The sequence below is a fragment of the Dasypus novemcinctus genome, chromosome 8, assembly GCF_030445035.2.
Source record: "Dasypus novemcinctus isolate mDasNov1 chromosome 8, mDasNov1.1.hap2, whole genome shotgun sequence".
In the NCBI taxonomy this organism is placed as follows: domain Eukaryota; kingdom Metazoa; phylum Chordata; class Mammalia; order Cingulata; family Dasypodidae; genus Dasypus; species Dasypus novemcinctus.
The window spans coordinates 118,979,570-118,992,105 of NC_080680.1; the positions used below are offsets into that span (position 1 = coordinate 118,979,570).

Genomic DNA, 12,536 nt, shown 5'->3' on the forward strand with positions numbered 1-12,536 from the left:
GATAGAGAATTCTTGGCTGGCAGTTTTTCTTTTTCAGTGCCTTAAATACATCACATCAGTCTCTGCTTACACCCAAGGTTTCTTATGAGAGGTTGGTACTCAATCTTATTGAGTTCCCCTGTATATGATGCTTTTCCTTTTTCTTGCTGCTTTCAGAAACCTGTCTTGATCTCTGATATTTGTCATTCTGCACAATAGGTGTCGTGGGGCAGGTGTGTTTGAATTTATTCTGTTTGAGATGTGTTGTTCTTTGATGTTGATATTTATGTCCTTCATAAGGGTTGGGAAATTTTTGGTCATTATTTCTTCAAATTTTCCTTCTACCACTTTTCCATTTTAATTTCTTTCTGTGACAGCAATAATGCTAATGTTTGTGCATTTTGCATTGTCATTCAATTCCCTGAGACTCCGTTCCATTTTTTCCAATCTCTTCTCTTTCTGTTCTCCTGTCTTTTCCAGTATAGATGTTCTGTCTTCAAAATCACCAATTCTGTCTTTGAGCAATTCAGTTCTCTTCTTTCATTCCTCTAATGTATTTTTAATCTCACCCATCATGTCCTTCATTCCCATAAGATCTGATATTTTTCTTTGCAGGCTTTCAAATTGTTCTTTATGCTCTGCCAGTGTCTTCTTCATATCTTTTAACTCTTTAGTCATATTTTCTTATATTCTTTGAAATGATTTAGGAAAGTTTTGTGATTATCATGGGCTAATTTTTAAACCCTGCATTTCTTCAGGATCTTTGGTTACTTCTTTTGACTGGGTCATCTCTTCCTGTTTCCTGGTGTGACTTGCAAGTTTTTGTTGATCTGAATCTGTTGGTGAATTTACTCTGATTGCCAAATTGCTCCCTATTGCCTATTGTGCTTCCCCCCCCCCCCCCACAGCTCTTCTTTCATATTTGGTTCAACTTATTCTAGGTCTTCAAAATTGTCCATTAAGTTATTAAAATCATGCCATGGACTCACTACTGGGCAAAGATTTTCTCCAAGCGGTAGGGTACAGAGAGAACTGACAAGATTTGTGTAAATGCAATTTCAATATCGGCCAGCAGATGGCACACATCAGTGCACCTTTCCAAAGAGGTGTTTTGGTCTACGTTTTCCTGTGTTCCTATGTTGAATCTCCAGAACCGAGGTTCAAAGCAGGCTCTGCTGGCCCAATTCACTGAAGAGAAGCACTCCAAGTCCTCCGCCTTTTTCCCTTGAAACAGCTGATGGGAAGGAAGATGTCAGTTCCCCTCTCGATTGGCTGAAGGGAGCCAAGGATTTTATCCCTGATTAATATCTCAGTGGTGGAGTGGAGCCCTTCCAGCTGCACCAGGGGCTTGGTAACTCACTTTTGTCCTTTTGACTTCTTGATCTCTCTGTCCCACACCCTTCTGGATGTTGTGTAGCCCTGTTCTTAGTCTGCTGACCCCCAAAACAGGTACCCCAGGTAGTTTTTGTCTCTTTTTCCCTTGTTTTTCTGAGATCATTAATCTATGCCTGTTAGTTTGACACCATTTTCCCCAATTCTCCTCTCCTACATTTTTTTAATTGAAATATACTTCACACACCAGAAAATTCAGACTTTGAGCATATACAATTCTGTGGCTTATATAAACGAATGAACCAGAGCAATCTTTGCCATTCTCTTATTTCAAAAATCCTAATTATTTCATAAAGAAACTCTGTATTTATTGAGTTACTCTACAATCCCTTATCCCCAATCTCCTGACAAATAATATTCTATTTTCTTTATATATACATTTGCCCATATGGGACATTATATATAAAATTCATCATACACTATATATCCTTTTGTGTCTGGTTCTTTTCATTTAACATAACATTTTCAGGGCCATTTTCAGTGCAGCAGATATGAGTACTCCACTCTTTTTTTGTTTTTGTTGATTAATATTCCATTTTTAGATATAATATATTTGATACTAGTTCATCTATTAATGGACGTTTGGGTGTTTCTACTTTTTGGCTATTGCGAATAATGCTACTATGAATATATGTAAGCAAACACACATGCACTTGCTGATAATTTGATTAATATAACTAAATTTATAGATGAATTTGTCAAAAAAATTCTATGTACAATATGAAGTCTACATTAATCTTTTCCTTTTTTCCCATAGCTGTTCTATTTTTGAAGTGTATGACTTGCTGAAATACTGCATTAGCTCAATTTCTCACTCCTATATTTTATTGGTTGTAGTTGGGAACACATGATACAGGTATTAGTTAATATAATATCTAAATATTTGCTTATTGTCTTTGCATTTGAATGACAATTTGATTGAGAATACTATTAGAATGCAGATTCCGCAACAATTTTTAGACCTGGCTTTATAGACTTCTGGATTTAAGAGTTGAGGGATGGCTCTGAGTTTCTCCCCAATAAAAGATTTGCTCTTGCTGCTGTTGCCTGGACATTTCTGTCTTCTTTTATTCAATTTCAATAACGAAGTTACTTCTGGCCTAATGGCAATTATTACTAATTTCCCTTATATATACTGAACCATTTGTCCCTTAAGTTTGGCTTTTGACTCAATCACAAAGGAATCACATCTTTATAATACTTCCTTAGTCTGGTAGTCAGATTTGCTGCATAGACACAAACCATTATCCTCATGTTGGGTAGTTTCTCTCTATCTCTCGTAGTGCTGTCTTCTTTTCCATTAAGTTTATACCTTTCTCCCCACATTTCATTGTGATCAGTTTGGCACCTGGTCAGTGTTACTTCTGCTGAACACCCATTGACTCTTTTGTGCTTCCCCTTTTCTCAGGTCTGTCTGAGACTCAGTGGTTTCCCTCTGCTTCTCCTTGCAAGACATGAAATGTTGATGGTTATTGATAATATGCACTATTTCTTGCATTTTGGAAACTCTTCATAATGCCTTATCATCCATTTTGGTGGAGAATGTCATATTCTTTTTGTTATTAATTTCCCTTTATTGTCTGAGGGAATCTTAATCTCTGCCACCATTTTGCCAATTTCTCAGGATTCATCCTTCATCCTTGAAAGATTTTTATGTGTGCTAAACAATTTTAATTGAAAATTTACTTATTGCTAGCTTTTTTCTTAGCTAGACCAATAAAAAGAATTTATTGAGAAATGGGAGAAAGAACAGAGCTTTCTGAGAAATGGGAGAGAAGGACAGAAAGGTGTAGTGAGATTTAATGCAGGCTCCTCTAGGCAGAGAGGGTGTTATTTGGCTTATGTGTTTATATTTTACACTATTAATTTTTCCTCCCCTTGCTAATGTTTGGGAAGGGGCTCCAGTCTTTTGCCATTGATTAACCCACCCATCAATTATTCAGGAGGCCCAATGTTGAGGCCCCTTTTGAGTATATCTGGGGCTTTCTCTCTCATTTAAAATGAGATTCTCATGGCCAGGATCCCAGCCTTCTTCTCAGGAGATTTCCAGGTGGTTTCTCATGGCCAAGTGATCTGTCAGCCATGTTGTCAGTCAGCCATGTTACAAGCTGTGCCAGCTGCCTTCCCCTTTCACTAGAATTACCTGCCTCAACTTTCCCTCAGAGAGTTTATGCCCTTATTCTTAAGCGGGAACTGAGAGGTGATGGTCATTCTTCTGTAGCTACTTCCTGCTGGTTAGGGCAATAGTCCCAACCCAACAGGGAGTAAAGCTCTCTTGCTATTCTATTTTGATAGAGAGAAGATATGTCTGGCATCCTGGTTGGAACTGGATGAGATCTCCAGATAAATAAAGAAATAAACTTAATTAGGAGTTTGGAGATACATGATTTCACTAAAATTATAAAGAAGATGATGCTAAGCAGGCCCAAAAAGGGGCCAGCCATGTTATACTAGACCTGGAGAGTAAGAAAGACCAGGTGCCTTCAGAAGCTGCAACCCTCCAAAGTTGATGGGAAACAGCATTCTTCCTTGAGTTATTTTATGTTGTTGGTTAACTCTAGAGAGAGATTGTGGTGGACATGCTGGTTTTTGGTATAAACTACCAACCTCAGTTCCTACAGCAGTGGTAATGTTTAGGACAGCTGGGAGAGGCATGAAGAGAGGCACTGCCTGAGATAAACTCTCAAAGACAGGATAGGCAACTGCAACTCAAAGAGAAACTTACACATTGTTTAGTGCATTAATTAATATTAAGTACTGTACCTTTATCTCTTCTATTCTAGATCATCTGCAGAAGGATAATGAACATTGTTGAGAGTCCTGTTAAATTTAATTAATTTTGTAAGTAGTTAATGAATGTGTCCATAAGATAAAGGAATGGCTCTCTTAAGTACAGTCTTCCTTTTTCCTTACCATATTTCTTTTTGTTGCCTAATTGTCACCTTTTTGAAGAAATTACACAGAGTTTTATTTTAATTTTTTTGGATGCTTAATCTTCTCTTCCACTTTTCTCTCTTTTATTCTACTATGAGGTAGCTAGAAATAAATTTTATAGTTCATTGTGCTTCTTAAAACTGAGGGTTGTTTTTTAAACTCTTTCAGCATGCTTATTTTGTACACTGCTTCATACATTTTTTTCTATCTTCACTCAATATGCACCTTCTGCTGCCTTTGGAAGATAATTTTGACACTTGCTCAGAGTACATGATTTCCTCACCAAGTTTCTAGGTATATTTATGAGCATATATTTGAATTTGAATTTTAAGAATCTTCAGAAGAAAGAATGAAGGTGATTTGACTTGGTTTCTGCCAGTTGCTAAGACTAAAACAATTTGGATGGATGTAAATATTCTTTCTCTCCTTGGGATCCTCATTCTGAGATTATGGTATAATTCAAATGCCTGGATTATATGAGAGAAGGACTACAGATAAGAATTATTAGTGAAGACATTTGATAGTAATTATCAAGTTCCCACGAAGTTCCACCATAAACTAGTTTAGTTTTGTATTCTCTTGTGCATCATCCAAATTTTTCCAATTTCCTCTTTGCAATTGAAGGTGAAGATAGTCTGCCCGCAGCAGAATACATGACTATTTAAGTACAACTGGGGCTGTCTCATGTTCAAAGTCTCCAGTTAGTCAAGTTGAAAGGCAGTTTCTCAGTTGGACTCAAATTCAGTGAAGCACTAGGATTATGGAAATAGACACAATTCCAGGTCTACCTGGTCCAGTGTGGTCTTTCCCGTGTAGTTCCAGTCATAAGTTAAATACTGTTTCGATTTTCATGGTTTTTTGAGATTTTTGTTGTAGTGGTATTGGTTGTCCATTGAGAACTTGTAGTAAGTTGAGAGCTCAGAAATATTTTTAAAACGAGCTCATTCTAAATAATCCAGATTGTGATGTTTTCCCTTAAGAGGATATTACTGAATGTCTTATCTTCTTAAATTGCATTTTAATTGTAAGTAGTACTGTAAAAGCAGCCAAAGGGGTGCTGATGCAAAATACCAGAAATCTGATGGCTTTTATAAAAAGGTATTTATTTGGGGTACAAGCTTACAGTTACCAGGCCATCAAGCATTATGTATTTCCCTCACCAAAATCTGTTGCCATGTGTTGGAGCAAGCTGGCCACCAAAGTCTGTAAGGGTTTAGGCTTCCGATTCTTCTTAAGGCTCCGTGGTCTCAGCTTCTTCCAGTATTAGCTGTAGGCTGGTATATGTCTCATTTCTCTCTGAGCTTAGCAACTCTGTTCTCTCCACAAGACCAGCTGTAAACTGTTAGGTGAATGGCTCCTCTCTTCCAGGGGCCTCCACCATGTCTAATGGAGCATATTCCCTTTCATCAGGTACATGTGTTTTTGTGTATTTACTTCCTGAGTCTCCAGCATTAAACTCCCACTGCCTTTCTCTGCTGTGCAGTTTGTTCCACTGATGTAGATATAGGATTAATCATTATTTAATCAAGTAAAATCAAGTAAAATTCTGAATCCAATATAATCTAAGTTGCCCAGAGGAACAGACCAGTTTACAAACATAATCCAATATCTATTTTTAGAATTCTTAAGTAAGACCAAACTGCTACAGAAGCTTAAAATTAAATTTTGTTTTGTTCTGACTTAGAAATTTTAAAAGTAAAATTCACGTCAAACATTTGTGGGGGTCATTTGTTATTTTATAGTTTTATTTTTATTCACAGAAAGATGTTTAGATATCAATTCCTTCTATAAAACATATAAAATTTTTAAAAAACAATGAATCTCATAGTCTCTTGTCCCAGTTACTTTTCAAGTCCAGCTTCCCAGAAGCAACTTCTTCAAACTATCAGATGTTACATTCAATATTGACTTCATCTTTTTTAAAAGTATTTGCATCATTATTTCATGATTTATTACTTTCAGACATTTATTGTGATCCTTTAGTGCAGTCAGAAATAAATGACTTTCACAACCAAACTCATTATCACCCAACAATCATTTTTTAAAATATTCTCTGACAAATTTGGGGAAATCTGTGTTCCATACCATGGCAGTTTGCTATTATTTATAAATTCCAAAAATAGATATAGGATTATGTTTGTAAAACCGGTGTGTTCCGCTGGGCATATTAGATTGCATTTGATTCAGAGGTTTCACTTTTACCTGATTAAAATTAAGATTGGGGCTTTGATTCAGCCATGTCACCAGTACTTTGAGTCCCTGCCCACTTGGTGTGTGACACTCACACAGAAGTAAATGCACAGAGAATAACACAGAGGAAGAGAGCAAGCTCATCAGACAGGATCCTGTATCTCCAGAAAGAGAAATGAGCCTGATAGTCTAAGCTGACCTTGAGAAAAGACCAGAGCAGGCGAGCCCGGAAAGCAAGCAGCCCGGTGGACAGTGATGAGCCTTATGCCAGGTAATATGTGAGTTTGGAAGAAGATGGGGCAATGGAGCCTTAGAAGGAAGGGGGAAGGCTGAACCTATGCAGACATTGCCCACTATCTTCTGCCAACACGTGGCAACAGACTTGAGGTGTGAAAATTCCTCTTCTGGTACCTTGAGTTGGATTCTTTAAGGCCTTGTAATTATAAGCTTCTATGCCAAATAAATAACCTTTATATGAGCCAAAAGATTTCTGGTTTTGCATTAGCACCCTATTAACTGACTAATACATACACTTGTACTATTATTAGGCATTGGTAATTATTGTTCTGAGTATGCCAGATTTGTATAAGTTTATTTGTTGTTCTAAAACTTTCTATTAATCTAATGTTTTCTAAAATGTATGAAAACATATGTTTTAAACTTATTAAATGACAGGTTTTCTGAATAAACTTAAAAACAAACAAACAAACAGAGAGCCTTCCTGAAGTCAAGGGAGAACACATACGATGTGTCTTGAATTTTAAGTTCTCTGGGCAAAGGAGATGGTGGGGACAGTAATGATACAGGAGAAAGCAGGCAGAGAAAACAATTATCAGTTCTTGTAAATTCTCAACCTAAAAGAAATATCTGACTAAAAATAACCCCAAAAAAGCAATATCTAAACCAATATTTCAGTAGTAACCATGGAGAGAAACTGATAAGTTGAGATATTTCCCAACACACACACACACACACAAACAAAAAAAAACTGGGCAGTGTATTTGAGAGAAGAGGAGTCTCTAGGTATAAATCAAGATTTTCAGGCAAAATTTCTGGGAGAAATTCACACTTTCAAAGGCAATGGAATTGCTGAATTAGTACACTGGCTACTAGATATTTCTGCACAGGTGAAATGTTTAATTGCATAATAATTATACATATGAAGTAAATAAAGGAGGTATTTGTAAAATAGGAAGTCCTAGAAAAATCTGGAGAGAAAAGGAGGCTAAGGAGAGGGGGGTCGGATGGGGCAAAGGTGAAGCAATGTGGTGGTGGGGATGGGCCGTGGGTACCACATTCCTTGGGCATCCCCTCCCCCACCAACTGACTCACTGTGGCTGTTAGAAGCCCTGTGATGTCACCTCAGAACTCTAGGCTGGAAAGTGCTTTCTCAGTGACAGTTGCTTCAGGCAGTGGTTGGCTTTGGACTATGGAGGTTTTTTTCTTTATTCTAACTTAGATCAGTACTCTTTGACTGAGCCAAAACTCAGCAACATGGGAGCATGAATCTCTCTTTCTACTCTTCTCTGTAGTGGGACACTTATACATCTGGCTCGAATACAGGAAGAGTAAGTTGATATTCCGGATAGTCAAGCAATACCCAGACTTGAGCGAGGTAAGGGACCCTGGGATTAATTTACAGAAGAGAGTTACTGTTTTCTCCTGTCCCACTTCCCACTTTCTAAACCCTTTATGTAGGCCCAGAGGGACACCTTAGTAATAAACTCTCAGAAGAGACTATCATCTAGCAGGTAGGGGAGGGCAATATTGAAGTGGGGCAATAGATCCAAGCCAAACCTCATAGTCCATCCATGTGGGTGTGGCAGAGGGCTCGAGGATAAAGTCACACAGACAGTCCCTCCACACTTGCTTACTGTCCATCTCGCACATCAGGTATCTCTGAGCCAAGCAGGTTTCATGTGGTAGGGCTTGTGTGGAGAGCAGTGCAGGCTTGATGAGACGTTCTTGCCCAAGCTGCGATGACAGGACCACCATCTTTTTGTAAGGCCACACTTGCTCCTGCAGGGTTGATATTCCGTGTCTGATTCATAAGAAGGCTCTTCACAAAAAAAGACTCTTGACTGAAAATCAATTGATAGCTCATCCAGAAAATAATTTGTTATTCAAAGATGAAAAGATAGTCAATGGAATTAACTCACTAAAAATATTTAATAGATGGAAGAAAGGATACCTTCTTCATGGATAGGGTACTGAAGGTTTCCTTGAAAAGAGAGGCATTGTATCCCATGAGATTGTATCTTCTTTTTTGGTTTTACAGTGTCAGCAAAGAGGCAAGAATGTGGAGAAAATGGATGAATTAATAGGTAATGTTCTGCTCTCCCAACACACCTGCTCCAAGAGTGAACCAAAGCCTCAATCCCTGACAGCCCAAGTCACCTTAATAGTCTGAGCCTGTCCGTTGTTAAAGACCCTCTCAGAGAGCAGAGGTCCCAGAGGGCATGAAGACAAGGAAGACTCTCAAACCCAGGGACACTCTCACATCCCCTGCACATCCTTGTAAAAAAGAGGGAAGGTGCTGGAGATGCAGCATGTGTGAGATGCAGGGAAATGAATCTTGGTGGGGTGGAAAGTTAGGAATTGTGTGGCCTGCTAGGGACAAAAAGTTTAATTGCACTAAACCTGAGATTCCTCTGTCAAATAACTTTTTGCAGTTTAATTTATATGATATTTGTAGGAATCACATGATACAGTTAGTGTGAAAGTCCTTGATAAAAGATTGCACATTCTACATGTGTAAGTCCCTCCACTGTTTCCCTTGGTCATTTGACATCATTTCCTCATTCTTGGAGTTTCTGAACCTATTTCTCTAAAAGCCTCACTCAATGGGCTGTGACATGCTGTCCCTTAGCAGGTGTTTTACTCCTGCCCTCACCCCATGTAACCCAGTCTCATTTCCCAGCTTGGAGCGCTTGCCAGTGAGGTGCCATGGGGACAGCAGGGGTAAATCATCCTCAGAAAAGGTGATTGATTTCTAGTCCTTTCCTGCTCACCCTCCTGAGCATGGCCTGTGCTATCCAGGTTCCCAGAGCAGTCTAGGGTGGATAAGAGGGGGGACCACAGAGAGAAAAAATGCATAAGAACACCTTGGGGTGTCAGTAAAATATCTCCTAGAAAGTCAGGGATGCAAGGAGTCAGTGGGGACTGAAGCCATAGTAGCCCTGCCCCTGGCCAGGCCTGCTGGGACTCCCTGCCCCCTTCCTCTGACTAAAGCTTCTACCTTGTTTCCTGCAGCCCCCTGCAGAAACGACTGGACCTGCCAGTTACTGTCATATCACATGTCACTCGTGGGCCTTTCCACCTCCCCTGGATAACCATCTGCCAAAGGCCGACGGTGCAGAGGATGCTGCTCCCTCTATGGCCCCTTCAGTGGCCCAGTGTTGGGGCACCAGGTGACCTCCACACCGGCAGAGAGACCCACCAATGAGATTTCTGGCTGGGTCTTCTCCTTGTCTTCCCTCTGGTGATTCACTCTTCCCTCCTGGGGCACGACCTCCTGCCCCTCTGTGGGAGGCCCCTGCAGCACTGCTGGGGGTGAGAACTTCCCTCCAGGTGGTGTCTGGGGAAGCCCAGCCCCCCTTTAGAGACACCATCCTGGTCCTTCCCTTTTTCTCTTTCCCTCCCTTTTCCTCCCTCCCCCCTCTCATCACCAACATCAGTGGCCATTTCCCTCATTCCGGAATCCTTCCTGGCACTGTCCCCTATGTTTCCATCCCTGTTTTGACCTGCACTCTGAGAGGCCCCTCACCTCTGCCTCCTGGGTTCCCCTCACCCTGCACCTCTTTTCCGGTCTTCCTGATGTTCCCATCACCCCTGCCACTGGCTGTTCCGTCTCTGCCTCAGGTGGCTTCTGGAACATTCCACCTGCCCTCCCTCTGTCCACGAAATAAAGTACACCTCAAGTTGTGTAACTTATTTTCCCGCCTCTCCCCACAGTGAGCTGCTGCCAGGTGCATTGGTTTTGTGGTGGAAGTCAAACCCCAAAATCCCCAGGGAGGTTTTTTAGATGGGGGAGATTCTTGCCAAGGGTGTTTCCCCAAAACATCTGAATGTTTTATGAGAACAATAAAGTTATTCTTCTTTGAAGCCACTGCTTTTTGTGATAATTTGTTCTTTATCAAGCAACTCATACACCAAGCACCAAACAATGGAAAAACTCCACGGTAGCCCACAACTCCCTGATTTAGTTTCTTAATGTAATCTGAGAGTTTCCCCCAATTTATAATTCTTAAATGGGACTTTGTGAGTAATGAGTCAAACCCTAAGGCAACACTTACATTTGTCCAAACTGAGTCATACTTATCAGCAAATTCTCTTAGTACTGACAGATTACTAATACTTTTATATAGCATCTAAGGTATACATTGTGCTTGATTTTTAAAAATTCAAATTTTTTACATAGTTTTCATTTGATGAGAAATGAGAAGACAGGTGGACAATGTGCTGAAGGGATATCTGTTACAACTTAGTGAAGTGTCAGTCTTCATTTCATCCTCACAGTTTCTTTTGAATTACTATAGTTTCATAGACTAATAATATACTAACTGTAAACAGACACTAATTAGAGGAATTGAAAATTCTGTAAAAAATTAGAACCAATTTCACCAAAAAGTCTCTACATCTTTAAACCCAGCAAACCCTTCAATTTTATGATTCTACTCATAGTTATCTGTTAAACTCATTGGCAAATTTTTTGTAATTACGCTCAAATAATCCTGAATTTCCCTGCTACTTGGTACTGTTGTAATTGTCTAAGAAATTTCCCTCCAAAACATTAACATTTTTATTTTGGTAAATGTTTTTAAATTATATGGCTTTGCTAAATGAAAAAATGAGACTGGGATCACACACATATTTATGGAAATCATATTCACTGACCTCCTCAGAGTTCCACATTTTATTTACAGTTATCTTAACATTCTGGTTTAACAAATGAAACCATTTTGTGGTTAAACCAATGATGTATTAGTTGGTGGCTTTCATTGAATAATTTTTGATGTATTGTGGTTTTCATTATTGAAAACCTGTTAATAGAGTAAATGGTTGTGGAACATTGTTCAAATTTGGGTTAGAGGGAAGCAGACTTGGCCCAGTGGTTAGGGCATCCGTCTACCACATGGGAGGTCCGTGGTTCAAACCCCAGGCCTCCTTGACCCGTGTGGAGCTGGCCCATGCGCAGTGCTGATGTGCGCAGGGAGTGCTGTGCCAGGCAGGGGTGTCCCCCACATAGGGGAATTCCACGCGCAAGGAGTGTGCCCCATAAGGAGAGCCGCCCAGTGCAAAAGAAAGTGCAGCATGCCCAGGAATGGTGCTGCACACACGGAAAGATGACACAACAAGATGACGCAACCAAAAGAAACACAGATTCCCGTGCTGCTGACAACAACAGAAGCAGACAAAGAAAAATATGCAGCAAATAGACACAGAGAACAGACAACTGGGGCTGGGGGGAAGGGGAGAGAAACAAATAAATAATAAATCTTAAAAAAAAAATTGGGGTTAGAGAAGATTGAATGTCTTCCCATAATCCTCAGGACTGTGGATATCATAACCCACCCCTCTAATTATTCCATTAATTGGAAAAAGGCAATTTTGCAGATGTGATTAAGGTTACTAATCACTTGACACTGGATCACTCTGGAGGTAGATAATGGTAAGGGGAAACTAATTAATGAGCCATTTAACAGCAGAGAATGTGAAATCAGTCTAAGTGTGAGAAGTCAGCTGTCATTGCTGGTTTGAAGATAGAGGGGATCAGACAGCTGTGTGAGGAAGAATGCAGGCAAATGTTAGGAGCTGGGAAATGGGGAGCTCCTATACAGGCAGGGAACGGTTTATGAACTTCAAAGTAGATTGAAAATTTAGAAAATGTCAAGATAATCAGCAGACACTTATACATTATCTAATAGCCTGACATTAGGAATTCTCTGGTCATCAAGAGAGATCTTTACCATTCATATATTTATTTGTTCAAATCATTACATGTTGCCTTCTGCCAGTGATCTGCTTAGAGGTATAAGTTG

General features: G+C 39.7%; 1 long non-coding RNA gene across 2 annotated transcripts; it reads left to right on the forward strand.

The window, feature by feature from the left end:
* Positions 1-7,921: 7,921 nt before the first annotated feature.
* On the forward strand, positions 7,922-10,599 carry LOC131279633 (uncharacterized). Of its 2 annotated transcripts, none has more exons than XR_009187029.2 (3): positions 7,922-8,110; positions 8,774-8,819; positions 9,748-10,599. It is a non-coding gene; the product is annotated as an uncharacterized lncRNA (long non-coding RNA). The 2 variants fall into 2 exon arrangements; XR_009187030.2 differs by lacking the exon at positions 9,748-10,599 and adding an exon at positions 9,416-9,492.
* The last annotated feature ends 1,937 nt before the right edge of the window (positions 10,600-12,536 follow it).